This window comes from Lactuca saligna, chromosome 3, assembly GCF_052625555.1.
Source record: "Lactuca saligna cultivar CGN05327 chromosome 3, ASM5262555v1, whole genome shotgun sequence".
Classification (NCBI taxonomy): domain Eukaryota; kingdom Viridiplantae; phylum Streptophyta; class Magnoliopsida; order Asterales; family Asteraceae; genus Lactuca; species Lactuca saligna.
In genome coordinates this window covers 44,930,341-44,945,385 of record NC_136419.1, presented here as the reverse complement: position 1 = coordinate 44,945,385, position 15,045 = coordinate 44,930,341, and positions in this window count along the sequence as shown.

The following is a 15,045-nucleotide window of genomic DNA, read 5'->3' as shown; positions in this document are numbered from 1 at the left end:
GGATAGCGGTTCTTGACCGTCACCTTGTTCAGCTCCCGGTAATCGATACACATCCGGTGTGAACCATCCTTCTTCTTGACGAACAGAATCGGTGCTCCCCACGGCGAGCTACTCGGCCGAATAAATCCCTTTCCCAACAACTCTTGAAGTTGCGAGGACAATTCTTGCATCTCTGGAGGTGCAAGACGATAAGGCACCTTCGCAATAGGCGCAGCCCCTGGAACTAGATCGATACCAAACTCCACTTGCCTCGCAGGAGGTACTCCCGGCAAATCCTCGGGAAAAACATCTGGAAACTCGCGCACCACTGGAACCTCCTTCACTGTCTTCGGTCTCTCGGAAATCTCCCGCGTATCCATCACATACGCCACAAAACCGTTACATCCCCGCTGTAGGCATTGCCTCGCCCTAGCGGCCGAACAAAAAGCTGATCCCGAACGGGTACCCTCGCCGTATACCGTAAGAACTCCCCCACTAGGGTCTCGTATAGTCACCAGCTGACGCTCGCAGTCGATGACAGCGCTGAATCGGCTCAACCAGTCCATGCCTACGATGACACAGACATCCCCCATCGCAATAGGAATTAGGTCAATCGGAAACGCGACCCCGAAGATCTCTAGCACACATCCCCGAAGAACCTCCGTAGCACAAATCACCCTCTCATCCGCAATAGAAACGCTCAAAGGCCGACTTAACGGCTCACGACTAATGCCGATGTGCTGACTAAAAGCTAACGATACAAACGATCTACTCGCACCCGAATCAAATAACACTAGAGCAGGCATAGAATTCACAAGGAAAGTACCTACACATACATTAACATAAGCATAGCATTTCGACCTTTAAGTAAATACGTGAATGATAACATACCTGCCACAACATCGGGCGCAGCGCGGACCTCCTCCGCAGTCAGCTGAAAGGCTCTCCCGCGAGCCCTCGGGGCCTCGACCTTCGCCGGTCGGGTCTCAGTAGTCCTGGTAGTAGGTGTAGCTCCCTGACGAAGCTGCGGACACTCGGCCTTCCGATGGCCTGTCTGGTTGCAGTGAAAGCAAACCATAAACCCCTTAGGGCAATCCCTGGCAATATATCCCTCCTTGCCACACTTGTAGCAACCACCAGTTCGACACACCCCCTCGTGACTCCTGCCGCACTTCACGCAAGTGCGACCCTTCGGACCTCCCATCCTCGAATCAGCGAACTTAGTCCGCTTGGCTGCCGGCTGAGACTGAGCCGGCCGCCGATCCACCTGCCGAGACTCAGCCTCCTCCCTTGCCTGAGTCTCCAACTCGATCTCGCGCTTCCTGGCGTTCGCCTGAAGCTCAGTGAAAGTACGATAGGTGGAGTTTGACACAAACTCCCGGATCTCCCTCTTCAAAACGCCCAAATACCGGCTCATCCGCGACTGCTCTGTAGATACCAGCTCAGGACAGAACATTGCCCTCTCATGAAACTTCCGCGTGATCACTGCCACGGAATCAGTACCCTGCTTAAGGGTCAAGAACTCCTGAATCAATCGCTCCCTCTCCACCGGGGGAACGTACTCGTCCCTGAACATCTCCGTAAACCTCTCCCATGTCACCGCTGAAATCTCTGCCTGAGTGAAGTTCGCCGTCACGAACTTCCACCAATCCTTCGCTCCCAGACGGAGCTGGTTCAAGGCGAACCGTACCCTCAAGTGCTCCGGGCATGAGCAAGTATAGAAGCACCCCTCGATGTCGGCGATCCACCTCATAGCCGCAATCGGATCCTGCGTCCCATCAAATTCAGGGGGTTTCGTGTTGCTGAATTCCCTGAATAGCAATGAATCACCCCCTTGCGGCCTAGCAGCAGCCACAGCTGCGGTAGCGGCAGCGACTGCAGCTTCAGTAAGTGCGGCGTACCGCTCCTCAAACTCCTCCATCAGAGTGGTCTTAATAGACCCAAACATCTCCGGGATCTCAGCCCGAACCGCCGCAGCTACCTCTTCCTGAATAATCTGACGAATCTCCTCGTCACTCGCACCGCTCGAACTCGCCCCATTGCGTGTGATGACCATGATGTCTCTGAAATACAACATAAAATCATCAGAGACTCCACCAAGTACAATTGTACTCGATACGCGCCCTACCCAGTCTCCGATTTCCAGGGATTCTTACTTGGGTCTTCCACTGATCCGGTGTCTTCGGTAGTACGGGCCCAATACTACCGACCACACCGTATCAGTATTCGTCCCAAATCTTCCTCCCCAAATCCCGAATAATGAGTACTCTACCTCTAGTATGCACTATCTACTTGCACGCTACCAAATATCTCATATAAGCAATCTCCCTAGACAAGGCATCACAAAACAGGCCATTCTAGTCCTATCATGTATACCTAGTCTTCTAGCATGCATAACAATTCATAATTCAGTGCATAATATAACATTGTAAGGTATTCTGGGGATCTTTACCGTTCGGGCGCTGGCTGATCGTACACACTGCTCCATTCTTGTTTTACCGCCTTACCATTTATGAAATGTTGTGTCCTTATTATTTAAAAAGGTTTTTCCTCAAATCCCCGGTCTGAGTTCAGTTGCACCCGAAAGTACACCCGAATCCCTCAAACCAAGGCTCTGATACCAATTGCAACAGCTCAAATTTTCAAATAAAATTTTCATTTAAAATTAAACATCATTATTCGACAAAAGAGTTTATTCCAAGTTTATTGCAAAAGTATAAATAACGAATCCTCAAGATTTCCAACAATGGCAGTGTGTACGTGTCACGCCGGCGCCTTCCCACGGTCATCGCTAGTACCTGAAAAACATAAACACAACTAGTAAGCATAAATGCTTAGTGAGTTCCCGAGTATACGACTTACCCACATACGCCTTCCGGCCCGGACCTTTCGGTCCACATAACATTGCCTTCCGGCCCGTAACATAATCGCCTTCCGGCTCATAACATATCGCCTTCCGGCCCGTATTACATTGCCTTCCGGCCCATAGTATTTTGCCTTCCGGCCCATAATAGTATAAAACATAACACATATAACATATCACACATAACACATAAGTCATACATCATACCGTTCTTTCTATCACATAAAGTCACGCCTTCCGGCCCGTATAAGCATACATCACATATAAAGCATCTACCTCTCTAGACATAGCATAAATATAACACATACAACCTTCCGGTCACGCAGTCAAACCCTTACGGGTGAAGTATAGTGAGAAGACTCACCTCGTAGTATGCAAGCTATAAACCCTTCGAGCTACTCGCACTCGATCCGCTAATCTGCAGGCTCCCTATAATACCACATACCTTTATTAATGATCTTATCAAACAAGACAACTGACCCTACTAAATTACATACAGGTCAACGGTCAACTTGACCGGACTCGTCGAGTGCAAAGGCAACTCGGCGAGTCTAGACACCCCGACTCCACTCGCCGAGTCTAAAGAACGACTCGACGAGTTCCAGTAGGTCTTCAAGCTACTCGCCGAGTCTGAAGAACAACTCGGCGAGTCCTAGTGAATCTTCAAGCTACTCGCCGAGTCTGATCATTGGACTCGGCGAGTCCTCGCCATGCAATCAATCAACTGCCTCCTGTACTTCGCATGATTCCATAATATATAGATATGGGGCTTCCTGGACCTTCACATATACTATTACAGGGGTTTAAACACTTGTAACAACACTATAATCTATCAATTCCTTAAATGGGTTTCCTAAACCCTAGATTCGCATACAACGTAAAAGCTACAGATATGATCCGAGGATTACCTGGAAAACGTGTTCCCTGTGTCCCCAACCTTCAGAACTCGACCCCTTGAACCTCCTTTGATCACCACCTTGCCTCTCCTTGTCTAACAACCTCTTCAAGCTTCCACTAGCCCTCACCCTTGCTCCAGATGCCCACAGACTCCTAAGTTATCTTCAATCGGCCAAAAGACGAGACATGACGTCCCTAAAGACATTATATACGATTCAGAATCAAAACGGCTAGGGTTTCAGCTGAACAGCGTCGACTCGCCGAGTCCCTAATGGACTCGTCGAGTCCAGTCGCGAATCTGTGACCAAGACCGTGGTCCTACTCGGCGAGTCAGGCACCAACTCGCCGAGTCCCCTCCTAAATATGCCCCAAAAATAATTTAAAGAAATACCTAAAATTCCGGGCTATTACACCCAGGCTCTGAAATCCCTTGTTAATGCGCTGAAATCCTTCGTCCACACGTTGGGCCTGGTAACATATATCAATCTCTAGCTCAGGGCCCTGTTGCGCTCCTCTGGGAACAGGTCTACGCCGATGGACTCGCCGTGGCTGTCGCTTGACTGCACCCTCCTCGTCGGCAACATCATTTGGTCGTACCCGTAAGACACCATCCTCACCTCGCTCAAGTACACACATCGACTCCAATAACTAAAGGCTCATCGGCCTCATATCATGAAACACCATCGATCTCGTAATCTCGCGCATCAACAACTGATAAGATCGAGCTAAGCATGTGATAAAATTGTTGGATAAGGTGTCTAAGTCCATAACTATTTCTGGTATGTACTTGACCTGACTCGGCATGGTCCATTTGGGTTGCATGGCACCATGCAATTGGATAGACTAAATGAGAGAAATAACACTTGGAGATTATTAATATATTATAAGTTCTAATATATTAATAATATTATTTGATTAGTTTGATCAATAATTAATTTAGAATTAATTAAGTGGTCAAAAGAGAACTAATTAAATACATGGGTTGATTATCTAAATCATCCATATCTTGTATAGTGGGCTAAGAGGCTCCATGGATTATCAAGTTGGGTTCTACCCATAGGATGCTCCATGGGAGTTACAAACCCATGGGTCATGGAAATGAAGAGTCATGACACATTAGGGTTTACATGGTGTAACCCTAGATGTGTCAACACTGTATAAGGATCTCATTCTCCACCAAAATCGGTTACACTAAGGAAACAAGAGGGCTTGGCCGATTTCAAGAAGTGTGTGTTCTCTCATAAGTTTTTCCAAGAGCATTGGCATCACACTTGGGGTGCTAGGCTCACAAGGTTTCAAGGAACACAAGCAACAACAAGGTAAGTTATTCTATCTATCATTCAAGTTAAAATTGTTCCCTATGTATGCTAGATAGGAATATAGCCTTGGAAATTCAACTTTGCATGATAATTAGACAAACATAGATCCAAGGTTATTAGGGTTGCATGTACACTTAGGAAGTGTTAGAATGCTCAAAACCCATCAGTGGTATCAGAGCCTAGGCCTGTTTGCTTTTTATTTGTGCTTAAAAGTTGAAAAAAGTCGAAAATCTTACTGTCTACGAATGGACTCATCGAGTCCATAAGAGGGACTAGTCGAGTTCACGTGTATCTTCAACCAACTCGGCGAGTAAGTTCATGCACTCGGCGAGTAGGGTCGACTGGTTGCAGAATTTCGACTTTAGTTGCTGGAAATGAATTAGAAACATTACCCTAAACTTTTTGGTACTTGAAAAACATGTTTTAGATGGTGTAATGTCTTTGATAATTCATTTACAACAACAAGTTATCAAAATTACAAAGTTTTAAGCGTAATTTTTGGTTTATGAATAAGTTCATATTCATGTTCTTGTTCTTATGATGTTTTAGATGATCATAGGAATTATTTGTAACCTATGTGGTAGATTAATTCTTGATCATAATGTGTTTTAATGGAGTCCATAACTTGTCCTCAAGTTATGGAAAACCAAGAGTCACACTTGAATTAAAACCATTAAAAACAAACACAAGAGTTAGAAAAATGAAGATTCTTCATTTTATTACTCTATTAAACTCATAAGTTACAAGAAATGAAAAGTTTTGAAAGTTACAAAACTTGCCCTCAAGTTTTGGAACAAGTAAAGTTAAGTTAAAACTTTAGTTCCAACCCCTAGAATTTTAAAAGTTAAAATTCAACCCTTATACTTATATTATGATGATTTAATAATTATATATATATATATATATATATATATATATATATATATATATATATATATATATATATGTATGTATAAGAACAAAGTCGTCTTACCGCTAGTACGCCTCATTCACGAAGCCGGTCTATAAGGTGGGTATAAGGTTGTTGCCTATAAAATGGTGACTTAATGGGTGTCTACTCTCACCCACCGCTTGCTTGACTGGTGGAGGGTCGTTAGCCGAACGGGTAAGACAAGGACTTATAAATTCTCATTCAAAGTATGATGAATATAATAAAGTAACGAAATGTTTTATTAAATTCCCAATCTTAGTTACTTTAGGAAAATGTGAATAAGGTGCTAATCCATGAAATTACACTTTACACTTTGTTTAAGTCGTTGGTGGAGCGTGTGTGGTTAACCGACACACTAACTTGGACTTAACAAGGTAGGTAAAGGGTGACTTAAGGTTTATTATAGTACCGGTGGAGCGTGTGTGGTTTACCGGCACATCGATTGAGTGATAAACTTTAAGGGTACCAAGTGATTTGCATGGTTACTTCACACCTCATTTTGTGATCCTCGGTATCCCAGTCACAAAACTTGGAGGGCAGACTCGAGATTGAAACATGCCTTTGAAAAGTTCATTGAATCTCAATGAATCTAGGAATTTCTAAGAACCAATCATAAAACCTAATATCTAATATTTCGGTTTTCGTGGTGGAAATTGGTGAATCGTCATTCACCTACCTTTCAAATATGGTATAGCTTAGACTACGGCATACCTCTTCTAAGCTATGTTATATTGTGATTGGATCCAAGCCTTAATATGACATTTGGGTGTTTTATTAAGGACTCTCATAGATCTATACTAAACTTGTTCTCTTCTTTCAGATGTCTTCAAACAATGTTGCTTCTGGCTTGAATCCTAATGGCTCCTTTACTCTTATGAGTCTGTGTGGGAAAGTTACCTTTGATGGATCCAACTTCAATGAGTGGATCAGAAACATCAGGATGATAACCCGCTACGAGGACAAAGAATATGTCCTTGACAAGGAGCTTAAGGAAATTGATGAGTCCACTGCAACTCCCCAGGAGATCGCTGACTTTCATACTCATGAAAGAGATGCGACCAAGGTGGCTTGCATCATGTTGGCCACAATGACAGCTGAACTCCAAAAGTCTTATGAAGATTTCTACCCTTATGAAATGCACCAAGATTTAATGGAAAGATACCATCAAAGTGCACGACAAGAGAGGTACGAAATCATCTGCTCCATGATAACAACCATGATGAAGGACGGAGATTCCGTCACGAGCCACATGCAAAAAATGCAAAGGTATGTGGATCGTTTGCTCAAACTTAATGTGAACTTCCCTGAGGAGCTTGCAATAGATATAATTTTGCGCTCCTTACCATCGTGCTATGATCAATTCCGCATGACATATCACATGAACAAGGAAGAGGTCACCCTCAGCAAACTTCAGGGACTTCTCAAGACCGCAGAAACAGGTCTTAAGGGGAAGTCGGTTGCTATCACTCCTACTCCAAACTCAACTCCTGTTTTGGCAATCGGGAAAAGTCGAGGGAGGAAGAGAAAGAGATCTTCGAAGGGTACCAAGGCTCGGACCCTTGATGGCTCTTCTTCAAGTGGAACCAAGAAAGGTTTCATTACTCCTTCTTCTGACCCAAAAGAGGCTGAATGCTTCTATTGCCATGAAAAGGCTCATTGGAAGCGGAACTGCCCAAAATACCAGCAGGATGTGAAGGATGGGAAAGTCAAACCCAACCATGCAGGTATTTACACTATCATTTCTAATAACTCACCCCATTCTAAATTTTGGGTCCTTGATACCGGTTGTGGTATTCATATTTGTTGTGACTTGCAGGGACTAAGAAGAAGTGAGGATGTGGAGCAAGGAAGAATAAACTTGATCATGGGGAATAGGAAAGCTTCACCTGTCACCAAGATTGGAGTTTATACTTTATCGCTAAGTAGTGGGTTTAGTTTAGATTTGAATAAATGTTGTTACTCGCCAGGAATGGCAAGAAATATTATTTCCTTTCATGCTTTGTACAAACAAGGGTTTACCTTTTCGTTTAATAATGAAGTTGGTTCTATTAATGCTTTCTTTAATAATGTTCTTTATTTTAAAGCATTACCTTGTGATGGTGTGTATGAAGCTGTGTCTGTTGTAGATAACTTAGGAAATAATGTTTTGTGTATTGATTCTACTACTAATAGTAACTTGGATAAAGCATCATTATGGCATTGTCGCCTTGGACATATAAGCAAGAAATGCATAGGCCAACTCCAAAAGGATGGAGTCTTGGAGTCGTTTGACCTAAAGTCAGATGATAGTTGCGAATCATGCTTACTTGGAAAAATGACAAAGTCACCCTTCACAGGCTCGTGTGAAAGGGGTGAAGGTTTGTTGGACCTTATACACACGGATGTGTGTGGGCCATTCAAACATGCCACAAGGGATGCTAATCGTTATTATTTGACTTTTACTGATGATTACAGTAGATATGGATATGTCTACTTAATCAAGCATAAGTCAGAGACTTTCGAGAAGTTTAAGGAATTTAAACAGGAAGTCGAGAATCAATTGGGCAGGAACATTAAGATGCTTCGATCTGATCGAGGTGCTGAGTATCTTAGTTTAGAGTTCCTCGACTATCTAAGGGAATGTGGGATTGTCTCACAATTGACACCTCCCAGGACACCGCAGTTGAATGGTGTGGCTGAGAGGCGTAATCGAACCTTGTTAGACATGGTTCGTTCCATGATGAGTCGAGCTTCGCTACCAATCTCATTATGGGGGTATGCCTTAGAGACTGCCGTCCATATTCTTAATCTAGTCCCTACAAAGAAAGTTGCCAAAACTCCTCACGAGATGTGGACTAGTAAAGTACCTAAACTAGATCACATCAAGATTTGGGGTTGCGAGGCTTTCGTGAGATGCGAGACTCATGATAAGCTCGAACCTCGAAGCGAGAGGTGTATTTTCATTGGCTACCCACAACAATCCTTTGGTTACCTCTTCTACAGACCTAGTGACAATGTGGTCTTTGTAGCAAGAAGAGGAGTCTTTCGAGAAAGAGAGTTTATAAGCCAAGGAGACAGTGGGAGGCAAATTGATCTTGAAGAAATTCAAGAGTCAAGTGGTGAAGGAACTTCAAACTCTAGCCCTCAACTTGAGGAGGAAACTCCTGTTGAGCCAATTGACGAATCTGTACCTCTGAGACGTTCCACGAGAGTTAGGAGTGCACCTGAGCATTACTATGGATTCCATATTTCTGCGGAAGGTGAGACACTTATTAGTGATGGGACACTAGTAAGTCAAGATGACCCTAACAGCTACGAGGAAGCCATGGCAGGCCCCGAGTCTGCTAAATGGAAAGAGGCTATGGATAGCGAGATACAATCCATGTATGACAATCAAGTTTGGAACTTGGTTGAAAATGTACCAGGTCGTAAGACAGTGGGGTGCAAATGGGTCTTCAAGAAGAAGACCGACATGGATGGTAAAGTACACACATATAAGGCTAGAATGGTTGCAAAGGGCTTCTCTCAAATTCCTGGAGTGGATTATGATGAGACCTTTTCTCCGGTAGCCAAGATTAAGTCTATTCGGGTTCTGTTAGCCATAGCTGCATTTCATGACTATGAAATATGGCAGATGGATGTCAAAACCGCTTTCCTTAATGGAAAATTGGCTGAAGATGTTTACATGAGTCAGCCAGAAGATTTTGTCAGCAGCAAGTACCCTAATAGAGTGTGTAAGCTTGAGAAATCCATCTATGGATTAAAGCAAGCACCTCGCAGATGGAATCTTTGCTTTGATGAAAAGGTCAAGGAATTTGGCTTTTCTAGGAGTGAAGATGAATCTTGTGTGTATGTCAAGGCTAGTGGGAGTATAGTTAGCTTTTTGGTATTGTATGTGGATGACATACTACTCATAGGAAACGACATTCCAACCCTGCAGGAAGTAAAGTCCTGGCTTGGGAAGTGTTTCGCTATGAAGGACCTTGGTGAAGCTGCCTATATTTTAGGGATAAGGATCTTGAGAGATCAGAGTAAAAGACTAATTGGACTTAGTCAGAGTACCTACTTGGATAAGGTGCTGAAGAGATTCAGCATGCAGGACTCCAAGAAAGGAGAGTTACCCATCCAGAGTAACGCCAAATTGAGTAAGACACAAAGCCCTAGCACTGAGGCTGAGATAGCAGAAATGAGTCTAGTACCTTATGCTTCGGCTGTAGGTTCGATCATGTATGCTATGACGTGTACTCGACCTGATGTAGCCTTTGCCTTGAGCATGGTTAGCAGATTTCAGGGGAACCCTGGCAAGGCACACTGGACTGCGGTAAAGAATATTCTCAAGTACCTACGAAGGACTAAGGACTGGGTCCTTACCCTCGGTGGGAGTGATGACTTGAGAGTCGTTGGGTATAGTGATGCTAGCTTCCAGACTGATAGGGATAATTTCCGCTCTCAGTCGGGCTGGGTCTTTACCCTAAATGGAGGAGCAATTTCTTGGAAGAGTTCCAAGCAAGAGACAGTGGCAGATTCTACTTGTGAATCAGAGTATATTGCAGCTAGCGAGGCGGCAAAGGAGGCGATATGGCTGAAGAACTTCATTGGAGACCTTGGAGTTGTACCAGCTATTAAAGAGCCAATGGAAATTTTCTGTGATAGTGAAAGTGCTGTTGCCTTAGCCAAGGAACCAAGGGATCACGGAAGATCCAGACACATCGACAGAAAATACCATTTCATCAGACATCGGATCGAAGAAGGACTCCTCGTGGCAAAGAGGGTATCATCAGATGAGAATCCAGCAGACCCCCTCACAAAGGGACTGACTCGGGTTAAGCATCTTCAGCATGCTCGGAGCATAGGGCTGAAGGATGATATTAGATTTAGTAGTTAGATAACCTCGAAATTTGTAAAGTGTAATTGGCATTTGATGATGAATAAAAAATGTTTTATTTATGAGTAAAGTGTTACTATCTCTTGTCGATCGTTTACTATATTTCTTTTGCATGTTTTGACTTCCAGAATAATTTTTGTTTGGTATAACATATTATTCAAACCTCCACAGTCAGTCATATGTCAGAAGTAGGTATGAATCAAGACTGTCATGTTTGGTTGTAGAGGTCTTGGACAAGGCTATAGCAATCATGAGTGCTCATAAGTTATGAGCATTGGACTAAACCCACGCTCACTGGAATCACTTCATGGAATTCTATCTCGAGTGATCGTGAGACGGTAATATCCTATAAGTCTTCAAACCTAGAGATATGATTTGTTACTTACAAGTTGGTTATGCATTGATTGTACGAAAACGCATTGGTAACTCGATGTTATAAATCGTGCTCTTGTGTGTAATTCAATGAGTGGTAGAACAAACATATGAGTCGAAGTTTATCTGTTCCTTCTTGGATTAGAAGCTGATATCTGGGCCCCTCGATGATTTTGTTTTGACCCATGTACCGGTCCCGGTCAGAACTAAGTTGATGTGTTCAATTAAGTTCTTTGTCAAACAAATCGGAAATCGGGAAACAAACTGTTGGACAATAAGTAAGACATTGTTCCATGTATTTGTCCGACTGATATCTAGAACAGAGGATTATATGATCACTTATCTTAAATGGCGTACCATCATCTTCTCAGTTCCGAGAAACCTTGAAAAGAGCTACGATTGCCGATCGGTTCCTGAAGTCATACTTGCAGTAATAGTTATTAGACTTATCCAAGTAGGAGACTGTTGGATAAGGTGTCTAAGTCCATAACTATTTCTGGTATGTACTTGACCCGACCCAGCATGGTCCATTTGGGTTGCATGGCACCATGCAATTGGATAGACTAAATGAGAGAAATAACACTTTGAGATTATTAATATATTATAAGTTCTAATATATTAATAATATTATTTGATTAGTTTGATCAATAATTAATTTAGAATTAATTAAGTGGTCAAAAGAGAACTAATTAAATATATGGGTTGATTATGTAAATCATTCATATCTTGTATAGTGGGCTAAGAGGCTCCATGGATTATCAAGTTGGGTTCTACCCATAGGATGCTCCATGGGAGTTACAAACCCATGGGTCATGGAAATGAAGAGTTATGACACATTAGGGTTTACATGGTGTAACCCTAGATGTGTCAACACTATATAAGGATCTCATTCTCCACCAAAATCGGTTACACTAAGGAAACAAGAGGGCTTGGCCGATTTCAAGAAGTGTGTGTTCTCTCATAAGTTTTTCCAAGAGCATTTGGTGTTGTGTGAAGCATTTGAGGCATCACACTTGGGGTGCTAGGCTCACAAGGTTTCAAGGAACACAAGCAACAACAAGGTAAGTTATTCTATCTATCATTCAAGTTAAAATTGTTCCCTATGTATGCTAGATAGGAATATAGCCTTGGAATTCAACTTTGCATGATAATTAGAAAAACATAGATCCAAGGTTATTAGGGTTGCATGTACACTTAGGAAGCGTTAGAATGCTCAAAACCCATCAAAAATGCCCCCCACAAATCGAGCTATCCTCCCAAAGTCCCCTGACCCTCCTACCCATATAAGCAGCTAAAGCAACTGGAAGCTTTAGGTGCCTCCCTGGAGTAACAAGCGCCCATAAGAAATACAAGTTTGTAGAAGGTACTCTCTCACTATTCTTATGGTGCGTGAGGGACATAGAAATCAGATGGTACAACAATCTATATGTGGTAGACCAAATCATCCTCCCCCGAGCAGTAGATGGTGTGTACACTCCCCCAGTAATCTCCGCCCAGAAAGTGTTTTCATTATAGTCATCCGGCCGGCCCGTGAGACAATCAGCAAGGAATGTCGGGAAGTGGACACCCCTCGTCTTGTATATGGTATATATCCCAACTCGAGTGGCAAGCTCAATCGCACTGCACTCCTAACTCACACCACCAAGTCTAAAGGAGAAGGTCGTCCTGTCGTCGGGTGTCTTCCTAGGATCATAGGAAACTGTAGCACAAAACTCCAGCAAAAATTCTTGATACACGGGCTCCTGAATCCTGAAAAATCTGTCCCAACCCTGGCATACGAACAAAGGCACACCACTCGCGTCTGAATGGGTGTATCATAAAAATTCACAGATCAGCTCATCAAGTCCAGTTCGGGACGCCAATCCCCAATCAAATGAAGGTGCTATGTCAATCTCCTTTGTAAGAAGCAAACTCAAATTATTCACATATTTGGCCCGAGTTTCATTATTCAAAGTCTGCAAGAATTGCAAGAAACTATGATCGGTCACGTCCTCGGGTGGGTTGGTTCTTTGAGTTCTACGAGTCATAATCTGCAAAAATAAGAACAATACAAAACCAAAACAAAATACTCATAGCTTTAATCAGATTTAAATGAAAAACAGGGATGTTGGTTAAGAGCTTACGTTGGGCGTACATCCAGCGTACACTGGGCGTACGTCCAGATGCTCAAATCGTTCTTTGGTCGTTCAATGCCATAACCCATAACCATGCCTTCAGATTACGCACATACGCAGGGCAGTATACAATCTAGGGGTTAAACACACAAGATATATATAGGGTGTACGCTAAGTGTACGTCCATAAACTCAAATCGATGTTTATTGCATGGGAATTAGGCCAAATTGAGTTCAAGGGTATAGTCTAATGATCGAAATCGCTCTACCAAGACACAATCAAAACAAAAATTCATGCGAAATCGACCCAATTATAAGAAATGCAAAAGCCCTAGATTTCTAAATAGTTCAATTTAACCAATTTATAGAAATTAAACACAAATTTAAGCCAAAGGGTAACCAAAGAACATACCTCGGTGCCGATTCTACAAGAAAAGAAGGAAAATCGGAGTTTTGTGAAAAGATTCGACCGTCTCAGCGTAGCATAGGATTGGAGCAAAAATGGTAGAAGAACAAAAAGTCAAAGGGATTAGTATATTACTTGACGCTGACTTACACTGGGCGTAGATAATCCTTACGCTGGGCGTAAGTCCAATTCCAAGAAAAACTTAGTTGCGATCAAATGTGAGTACGCTTGGCGTAAAACCGTCTACGCTGGGCATACTTTTACTGGAATAATCTCCCTTTTACCTATTTTAATTTCCATTTTATTCCATCTAATTCAATCGGAGACTCTTAATATTTTAATTTCTGCAACAGTGAGAACCTTCAAACAAGTGACATGCTATAAAAATAAATGAGATAACATGATCACTCGTCTTCGTCGAAATCAAACAACAATTGTTGATTTAAGCCCCTTGCATGCAAGAAATGGTTCGTGGAAACAAAAACTTTCGGGAACCCTAAGACTATTTCCTTTGATTTCTTTACACCATTAACTAAAAGTAGAACAAGAAACGACCAAACTAGTCAAGAACAGCAAGAGCTCGGTCTTCCACTTAACCACCATGACACGCCTTGCTATAGTACGCCTCATAGATTGAGTTGGATAAATCACCAAATTAGTAGGCTAACAAGGTCAAGAATTCCCTAATCGCTTGCAATCTCGAAACCCATGCAAAAAGCAAACCAAGCAATGCGTATGATCCCAAATACCTGCAATTAACAACAAGAACCTTCCCAACAAGTGAAATGATATCAACGGAAATAAAATAAAAATAAAATGAAACTAAAAAAATAATGAATAATCAAATAAACTAAAATAATTGAAAACCGTTCCCCGGTAACGGCGCCAAAAACTTGATGTGTAATATTCAATGCACTGGTTTTTTATTTATAATTCCTATTTTATCGCATCTAAACCACACCTTACAGGAAGTGAACCCGATCGAGTATAGTATAACTTTGATAAGCAAGGGTGTCAAACACAAGGGGAACGGTAGTGAATTAATTTAAAATATTTGATTATTGGTTACAAAACACATGAAAGGAATAAAAAAAATGTTTATTAAATCTCAAACGAACAGTTAATTAACAAATCTCGATAAACTAACAGGAAAACAAATCTCTTCAGGTACTTTGGTTTAGATAAATTACACCTTAAAAGCATAGACAATTGCATACACAAATTCATTTATTTATGTTCACCGATTCCTAAAATGATTAGATTCGCGTTCACTATTACTAATCCTTTAGTAAACAAGTCAA